We start from the raw sequence: 9,928 nt of genomic DNA, 5'->3' as shown, positions 1-9,928 counted from the left end.
TTTAATTTTCAGAATTAAGATGGATCAAGGATTTAATTAAACTTTTGTTAGAAGTTTGACTTTTGTTTGCGTACGTTTTGTTATAATTTTCCAGTTTTGTATTTTTATTTTGATTAGACGTTTGTGTAAATGTTTGTTACATGGCTAATTTCGGGTTATTCGGATTTTTTTGGATATGAAGCCATCCGATATCAATTCAAATCGGATAGGAACACCCCTAATTCGGATCGGATTTCGGATAGGGTTATAAAAATTTCGAATCCAAACCGAATAATCAGTTATCCGATCCGATTAACACCTCTACAAGTTACCACTGACAAGCTCGGTTGCTACTCTAAAGTGACGTAGGGTTCATACTGAGCCGTTGTTATTTCTTGGGTTCCTACTGATGTCACACATTGCTACTGTTTAGGAAACTAATGGCATGTATTCTTAGGTATGAGTAAATTCGGTAATGGTACCGATACTGAATCAGTACCAAAGTTTTGAGTTTCAGTATCGGCACCAGTATTTTTTGATTTTTTTACCTATGTATTTTTATTGCCATTAACACTAATAAAATTTGTGACTTCCAGGATTGGGACCGGTCTCATCCCTATGTATTTTTATTGCCATTAACACTAATAAAATTTGTGACTTTCAGGATTGGGACCGGTCTCCAGTTATGTTTGATTTAACCTGTTAAGGTTAAAACGCCCACCGTGGGACTCGAACCCACGACCACAAGGTTAAGAGCCTTGCGCTCTACCAACTGAGCTAGACGGGCTTTTGTATGCTTCTGAACTTAACTTTATAAATATCTCAACCCACTCAAAATCTTGTTACGATGAATCATCGAGTTCCTCATAATCTTATATTCCTTTCTTCTTGTCAGCATTGTAAAAGAATTAAAAATGATTCAGTTAACCAGTCAAAACCGAATGATTGACATAACTGATATGAAACTAATTAATTATCAGTGTTAAGTAGAACACGATCAAATTCAATGGTTAAGGATAAAAGAATCAATGACGAACAAACTCAATCCTATCCGAATAACTTATTAAATTAAATGCACTTAATAATAACTCAAGACCATTCAGCCAATAATAAACATAAAGACTCTTAGCCGAATGATTAAATCAGAAATCAGAATCTAAATCCAAAAACAAATACTAACACAAACTCTAGGCCCAGAGATGATCACGTCAAAGTCATCTTCATGTTGAATCTTGGATGTTCTTGACTCGAGTGCGGAGCAGCCCTCAAATTTCCAAATCACAAACATACGAATCCCATACAAAACTTTCGCAGCCAAGGCGGATGCCTCATCGCCTCCTGCCAATTCGTTACAACTCTATTTTTTTTTGTGACATGCTGTTTTCCTTTATTCGACTAGCTAAGTAGCTAGCACTTCAAAGTTCAAACCCATTTAGAAGCAACTGAGCCCAATTACTTATTAGCCCAGCTTTCATTCCTTTGTATACATCTGTGAGCCCATAATGTGTTTCTTGTACATCTGCATTAAAAATATGAACTAGAAATCATTGAGTAATCATCTTTTCTTATAGTATATATTTTTTGAATGGCTAATGTGGATCACTGACGGCCCGATGGCCCACAAGTTCATCTTCATTCCCATAATACGAAGATCACCCTCTTAAATCCCTCAGTCCCAACTTCAAACACCCTATTCTTTTTTCATTTAAATCACGTATCATCTTACTTAGATTTGAGATATATATATATATAAATAATAATATTAAATTTTAACCTTTTAGATATATTGTGGAAACTAAACTTTGTGAAGCTGATGATTTATTACGTTTGATGGAATAAAATAAGAAATAAGTAAAAGTAATATATTTATAAACATATAGATGTATTTAATAAATAACTAACATCAAATAAACTTGTGGTGGCGAAGTGCACAATTGATCTGAATCAATGATGTTTGTTTTAAATAAAAAATAAAATGTTTTAGCTAAGAAAAATGCCTTAAAATAAAAAAAAACATATAAAAAATATGTTAAAAAAAGTATGAGCCAACTTTTATTATAAATTTTTTTGTCTAAAGCTTCATTAATAGAGTGTTATGTGATTTTAATATACTATTTATTCTTTAAAAATGTAGTAGTGATGGTGCACGTATTATGTTTTATTTTTCTTTTTCTTTACATCAAAGTTCATATTATGTAATTGTAAAGATTTGAAAACATAATCTTACACTCACAATAAACAGTCGAACATCATACTATTAGACTAATAAGTCATGAACATTTGCTATTGTTTTTTAAAAAAAGCTTCACAACTGAAGATAAAATTAAATTAAATGATGGAGAGAGCTGCAAACCAATTTTTCTTTCTTCAACTTAATCATTTTCGATTATGTACTTGTTTATCTAATTTACACACCTACTAACCTTTATTTCAAATCTGCATGTTTTATCCACGATAGGAGTACGTGGGCCCTCAGTTAATCAACATCTTTTTACCTAATAAATCGGAGGTTGTCAATTAGGGGTGTCCAATCAAGCAAAGCTTGGTACTAGGGTATTATCCCAAGGTTTTATCATTTTTATTGAAGCACACTATGTATGTAGTTATTAAGGTTGTCAACTAGGGTTGTTCAAGTTGCTTGACACTCAAAAAAATGCTTGTTTGATTTTGGGTTGATCAATATGGTTAGTAAACGAGCCAAATGCGTGCAACTTGGTACACTCACTCGTGTGGCTCAAACTATTTTTATGATTATAATTATACATATATACAAATACATTGAGTCACGATCTAATTTCTATATAATAAAATTGGTTCAATATTATAAAGTAACAAGCCCCCCCCACCCCCATTGTCTAAGTTCTAAAAACTCAAAACCCTAGCTTCATTAATTCATTAATAATTTACCTAACTCGGCTTTCAGCCCTCCTGTCCACTCTCAATTTTTTTGTCACACTTCACAGCCTTATTAATCACAATAGAACTGTCCAAATTACATGATGCCCAAAATTTGCTCGATGTTTGATCGAAAAATGCTTGTCCGATTATGGCTTAGTTTGTAAACGAGCCGAGCAATGATCAAAAAACACGGCACAAGTCCTGCTTGGTTCAATTCGGCATGTGAACAACCATCTTGTCAACCATAATACTTGTTCTGAAGTCTCACTTAGGCTATGTGTAGTGGAGGGGCTACAATGGGGGGCGAATTGTGACACGCGGCGCCCAATCAGCATGGAGTGGAAATTATTTTTTAGGTGTAATGGTGTAAGGGCTACAAGTTGGGGCCACAGTGTGTTTTTTATTATTTTCTTTTTATAATTAAACTAATTAAATAAAAACCAATTTATTTAAATAATTAAATTAAAATGCATTAAAATTAAAAAGAAATAAAAAAAACATAACTAAAAAAATACACGAATAATAAAAATAAATTATAATAAAAAAAACACCGAAATATAAATATACATAAAAAAACTAATCTATTCGTCTTCGTCCCCGTCGTCGTCATAGTCCTCCTCCTCGTCTTTGTCTTCGTCCTCGTACTCGTCTTCGTCCTCCTCAACGGGACGATTATCCCACACGTGTTGAACCAAATCCGCTTTCAGTTGGTTATGTATATCACTTGATGTGAGCTGCTGAATGTTATACGTTCGTTGGTCTTGGGTTGGTTCAGGGAACTGTTCTGGAACGCTTCCTGGTATATAGTGTTAACATATTGCTTTTCCCTCGTCTTCTAAAATCATATTATGCAATATGATATACGTATACATGGCATCGCTCGTTTTTGCCAACGTCCATACACGACAAGGGTTTTTCACATAATGCCAACGTTTTTTTAGAACCCCGAAACACCTCTCGATATCCTTTCTCGCGGACTCTTGCTTCTTCTTAAAATAATCTCTTTTTTCTTCGATAGGGTCTTGATACGTCTTGACGATGATCGAGTACTCTGGATATATCCCATCTCCCAAATATTATCCGTGACTATAGAAGGTATCGTTGGCATAAAACGGTAAGACCGGTATGCTACGACTGATGTAATACTCTAACACGGGTGACGCGTTGAGAACGTTTATGTCGTTGTTGGACCCGACTGAGCCGAAGAAGGCTGACCAAATCCAGAGGTCGTGTGAACAAATGGCTAGAAGACTAACCGTTGGCACTCCATGGTCACCACGAGTGTATTGACCTCGCCATGCGGTTGGACAGTTGACCCACTCCTAATGCATGCAATCTATACTCCCGATCATGCCTGGAAAAGAATGTTTGCTTTCGTGTACATCATATATGCGAGTCAGGTCGTTTGAAGTAGGAATCCTCAGATAACGACGAGAGTATAATTGTATTATCCCTATACAAATAAATTATTAAACAATATTTATATTAAAAACAATAGTTAATACAAACAATTTAAATATTACCGATGCAAAAATTCTCTAACGCATCTCTCGTTGTTTTCTCAGCCATCTTTAAATACTCGTCATTGATATCGGTCGTGTTACCGTATGCGAGGATGCGTATATCCGAAGTACACTTTTGGATGGCGGAGAATCCTAAATATCCTCTTGCATCGGGTTTCTGTTGAAAATACTCATACTCCCGCTCCATATCTCCAACGATGCGCAAAAATAAACGCTTGGACATCCGAAAACGACGTCGAAACATAGCGTCGTTAAATGTAGGTGAGTCGTCGAAGTAGTCCTTCATCAAACGAGCGTTCGCTTGCGTACGATCCCGAAGGATATATGACCGTCTACGTGGTGCCGTAGATGGAGCAGAGCCGGACACCATGTTATTGACGATGGCCCGAACCCTGTTCGTGACCTCTAAATGCTCTTCCGCCACTTGTCGGTGAATCTGATGAATTCTTCGACTCTCGTTTATTAATTGATCCAAAATCTCAGCAGAGTTCATGGAATCCGGGGAACTCATTGAGTTTGAAGAAGTATGAAAATAATAAAAATGATTGGTATTTTTATGCTTGTGTTTGTGTATGATAAGGTGAAAATGGTTAGATAAAGTTTGATATATATATATATATATTAAGTTTTTAAATAATTTTTTTTATATATTGCCGTTGGGTAACGGCATTATTATTATTATATTATTTTCTTTCCAACTTCGCAGCGACAAATATATGCCGCCCTCGCCCCTTTTCGCCCAATTATCGCCGAGGGGGGGTGTTCCTCCAAAAAATCGCCCATTTTCTCGCCCACTACGTTTAGCCTTATTGAGTGTAGTTTTCTACAAAAACAGAAAAAGGAAAGCAAGAAAGAGAAAAGGCAAGTGTTGTTGGTCTCTCCTTTTAATGCAAATTTTTTTCTTTCCAAAAGTTAATTAGTTGAAAAAAAGACGCCATGCAAATGCGAGGTGTTACCCACATCCATATGGACCATATGGAAAACTACTTTTGTGTGGCTATGCTAATAGAAATATACTCTTTTTTGACCTTAAAGGGGCTTTTCCCTTTTATTATAATGCATCTTTAATTAATAACTAATTCATAAAGCTTCCCATTTCATCTCCCCTAATTTTGTTTCTTGTTGTTCGGATCTTCTTCATTAGAAATTCTTTTATGGACTCAATCATGTTTAAATCATATGATTCTAAAGAAACATGTTAATTCATGGGAGATCTTCTGATAACATGTTTGGATCCATTAACTCGTTTAATAACCGGGCTCATCAATTTAATACGTTAGAGTTTAAGGGTTTTCAATTTTCTTCCTACTACAAAATGGATGATTATCACCGAAGGTAATGCCCGTTGAAAACGGCCCTTTTGTCTTAATGAATGTAGTTACCTATGAAAATCGGTTGATGATACTCCATTGGAGATAAGGCCGTGGGTAATTTAGATTATAAAATACTACTGTCACAATACAGGCAAATCATTGGCAACCAAATTTCGTATATTTATCAAAAATTACCAACATGAATTTAATGATGAATTACGAAATGACTTTTGAAAAGTTTCCTATAATATTTCTCACAGTAACCGGTCAATATTAAAAATTTTAATTTATTGTAAACTAAATAAATTTAATTTCTTTAAATTATAAAATAAAATAAAATTCACAATAATTTAAATGAAAAACAAAATATATTTTTTATATATTAGAGCTAAACCATCGAGTGACCATCCAAGGTGGCACTGATCACCCCACCATCAAGCTCTTCTATCATGGCACAAGCCAAGTCATCAAGACGTGAGGAAAGATGGGTGAGTGGGTGACCAATGTCACATAGCTATGGAGAATTGGCTTTTAAAGTTTGATTAATTAGAGATTTAGAGTGGATCTTTCAAACTAAATTATTTTCAATTAAAAAAAAATTTACAATACTATTTTTTTACAAACTTTTTGCCCACTTAAAAAATTTTCAAACCTCTGACCCATAAAACCCTTTTTAATATTACACAATTGTTTCTAAAAAAATCTCTTGTCCATGGATCCAAACAACATGTATTAGTTTTTATTTTATTGAGTACTAGTTTGTGGCTCGTGTATTACACAAGTAGTTTTTAAAAATACAACATTTAATAAATAATCAGTATACTTGAAACAATAAACCCGCTAAACACCATTGATACAGTCGTCGTACAATAGTCTTTAAAACAATTTTAAAGTAAAAAATAATTATAAATATCAAATGTTTGAAAAAAATATGAAGTAAATAATAAATTAACAAATTTTGAAGCATAAATGTTAAGAATGATAACTATTATTTTACTATTATAATATTGTTAAAAATGGTGAGGTTTAATGTATGAGTAACAAGTGACAAATCTATTATTTTGAAGCATAGATGTTATTTTCTTTATTATTTATAAAGTTGTCTTTAACTTTATTTAACTTATAAAGTTGTCTTTAATGTTGGATTTAATTTCTGTATTCGAGTCAATGAGGTGGGTTTGGTCGATTTCAAGTAATAGCGTGGTTCAAGTTGGGCAAGTTTCGAGTTATTACACCGGGTCAACTAATTAAATCAATTAAAAATAAACTAAAAGAGTTATAATTAATCTCTAATAGCTAATTAGACTAGTAGATAAATATGGAGGTTTTATTTATTATTTAGTTATGAGTTCGAGTCCATCTCTAATTGTAGCGAGTCATGGTCTATATAACCTAACCAAAGTTGTGATTATGGCTAAGTGAGTTCGCAATAATCCGTTTATGGGTTATATTTTTCTTGTTATATTGGATAGAATATTATTCAACCCAAATTCATCGTTTACATTTTAGTAAGTTATATAAATTTATTCTTGATTTAATTAAGTAAAAAAATATAAAGTAACTAATAAAATAAAATATAAAACCATAAAATTAAAGATAAAAGTTATACAATAATTGCGGCCAAGCCCATTTGTCAAGTGATGCTTAGACCATGAGTAGTCATAACTCTCCACCCCCAGACATTATGCGCCACGTGGCGCCCAGTCAGAGTTATGGTTTTTTATCAAAACAGGGTGTAGTCATAACTCTCCACCCCAGGCGTTATGCGCCATGTGACGCCCGGTCACTTTTACACTTTTTATTTTTTTTTTTAATTTTTTATCTAAAGTAAATAAAATAATAATATTTATCTAAATATTACATTTAAAGTAAACACATATATGAAGTAAACCTATCTTCAAAAAAAGAAAACACCTACCCACTTATCACCACCACCCAACTCGTCGGTGATCAACCACCACATCACCACCACCCAACTCGCCGATCACCATCACCATCTATGGAAAGCTCGCCGGAAAACATCCAACCACAACATCACCGTCAACAACATCGATTCATCGGAAAACATCCAACCTTTCACCGGACACCAGTCACCACCACCCAACAAGCATGCTCTAACATATATAACGGATATATTCTTGATTTTCGAGCCATTTCTCGCGTTTTATAGAAAACGCAGGTAAAAAAAAACTCAAAACGCCGGGGGGCGGTGTGCCCCCGACGTTATACATCACAACGCGGGCAAAACTTGACCACTATGAATGGTCTTACACATATTCAAATGAGTTGTAGCTAACATGAGTGATTGCCTATATAGCAATGTGGTCAAGTACTCCCTGTTATGATGTTACTCTATAAATGAGAGAGAAATGACAAGAATGAAAAAAAATTGTAGCTAGAAAAAAAAATCCTTATAAAAAACAATAAAAAAGTATTAAAAAAATAATAGCTCAAAATTTAATATAAAAAACATACCTCAAAATTAGGGGTTGAGACGAGTTTGAGATTAATTTTGAAATTTTACATGAGTTTGGAATTTGTAATATACTCGATTACCGACCAGATTACCCAATAACATTGACCCATTTATCCGATTATATACTTGATGTGTCCAACACAACTTTTTTTTATACTTTAATATAGTATAATCTAAATACTTTAAATATATTGTTTGTTGAAACTTGTTTATAACAATTATTTGAGAAATTTTATTTTTATGAGATTCATTATTTGTAATCGATTAGTTATATTTTGTCAAAACCCGCTAGCAACCCGACATGTTTTGGGCCGGGTATACCTAACGTGTATTTTGACAAAACCCGTTTAGAAACCCAATGGAAAAACCCAAAATCCGATGGGTAATTACTCGAGTAAAACTCGACAGTTTTGGGGCGGACTTTTATAACTAGGTATAGGTTAGGGAATATGTAAACCCGACCCATTGCTATGTGTGGATAATCTACATAGGCCCATTGGAGACGGTCTTAAAAATGCCTGAATGTATTTTATGGTCAAGCTTATGTTTTTAGTTTTTTTTTTTTTTTTTTTTTTTTGTAACAATAAAAAAGAAAACAAAAATGACGGGGTGCGACTGGCACAATCAGTATGTTAGTGGAAAAGGTCAAGGGGAAGAAGATGCCAGTGAATCGGACAAAAGAGAGCAAGACTGAAGAGAGGCAAGAACTTTTTTCAATTGTCTTTTACATTATTCCACCACTCGGTTCTATCAGACTATCACTAAATTGATTTTATTTCACAAGTTAACTATAATATAATGTAACATTAGGGGGAGGGGTGGTGGATGTGATGAACTTTCTCATCACATACCCCACCCAATCAAATGGTGTCATATCACCAACCTCAAATCTATCACATGTGATGGTTTTTTACTAGAGGTGGTGGTGTGGGGTGGTGGTGTGTGATGGAATATATATATTTTTTTTATGCAACTTAAAAAAATAAAACAATATTTTACTAGAACTTAAAAAATAAAAACGATAGTTTACTAGAACATAATTCAACTTAAAAATTAGAAATAAAAAAATAAAAGTTACAATAAATGTCTACTCCTCGTCTGAATCCGAAAATTCCAAACCTAAAGAACCTATAAGCTCAACAAGATCCCATCTCAACCGATGATGAATATCTTCATCCCGCAAGTCTAATTGGATATCATCTGGAACGGGAACTTGAGTCGGAGGATCCGGTACCCAATCTGGAGAAATTGCATTTCCATCTTCTTTTATTAACATATTGTGTAATATGATGCATGCATACACGTAGCTAGAGATCGTGAGTTTTTTCATTACACGAACCGGTCGACTAAGTATGCACCATCTACCATTTAAAACACCGAAAGCTCTCTCGACATCTTTTCTTGCCGATGCTTGCAACTTCTTGAACGCCTTTTCATTGGTCTCGACAGGAAACAGAAAGAATTTCACAAAAACAGACCATTGCGGGTAGATACCATCGACAAGATAGTAGCCACGTCTGTAATATCTCCCGTTGACAAAATACGGACAGAAAGGTGTGGTGCCATCTGTTACGCTCTGAAACAACGGTGATGTGTACAGAACAGTGATGTCGTTGTTTGAGCCAGGAACACCAAAATAAGAATGTCAAATCCATAAATCATTTGACGCAACCGCTTCTAGTGAGATGGTCGGTCGTTTGATATCACCCCTAACATACGCCCCTCGCAACTCCCGTGGA

General features: G+C 34.3%; 1 non-coding gene across 1 annotated transcript; it reads right to left on the bottom strand.

The window, feature by feature from the left end:
* Positions 1-693: 693 nt before the first annotated feature.
* Positions 694-766, bottom strand: TRNAK-CUU (transfer RNA lysine (anticodon CUU)). Its single transcript has one exon. It is a non-coding gene; the product is annotated as a tRNA-Lys (tRNA).
* Positions 767-9,928: the final 9,162 nt, after the last annotated feature.

This window comes from Bidens hawaiensis, unplaced genomic scaffold (genome assembly GCF_021521415.1).
Source record: "Bidens hawaiensis isolate Kalapana, Puna unplaced genomic scaffold, B.hawaiensis_p1.1 tig00043655_1, whole genome shotgun sequence".
Lineage (NCBI taxonomy): Eukaryota > Viridiplantae > Streptophyta > Magnoliopsida > Asterales > Asteraceae > Bidens > Bidens hawaiensis.
This window is presented reverse-complemented; position numbering and strand designations above follow the sequence as displayed.